This window comes from Borostomias antarcticus (genome assembly GCF_949987555.1).
Source record: "Borostomias antarcticus genome assembly, chromosome: 22".
Taxonomy (NCBI): Eukaryota; Metazoa; Chordata; class Actinopteri; order Stomiiformes; family Stomiidae; genus Borostomias; species Borostomias antarcticus.
The window spans coordinates 10,386,404-10,386,769 of NC_140255.1; positions in this window are offsets into that span (position 1 = coordinate 10,386,404).

Genomic DNA, 366 nt, shown 5'->3' on the forward strand with positions numbered 1-366 from the left:
AAGTGTACCAAGTTTCATACATTTTCATCCAATGGGGTGGAAATGGCAAGCATTGTATGCTAAATTGCTCATTATAGTGCCACCTATGGGCGAATCTGCAAATGCTTCGATGTGGTGCAACATTGTAGGAGCATATTCATGGGCAGTGAGTTTTATGTCCGTAGATTATTGTTGTACAAAATGATAAACACTTGAACTTTGCAGCCCAATTTTTTTACATTTTAAAAATTTAAATGGCAGTTTCTCCACCATCTTGGATTGGATCTCTTAGCGATGAATGCGCTATAGGGAGACATGCATCCTAAACATACATATGAAATTTCAGACCGATCAGACCTACGGTTTATGAGAAGACACTTTTTGTAG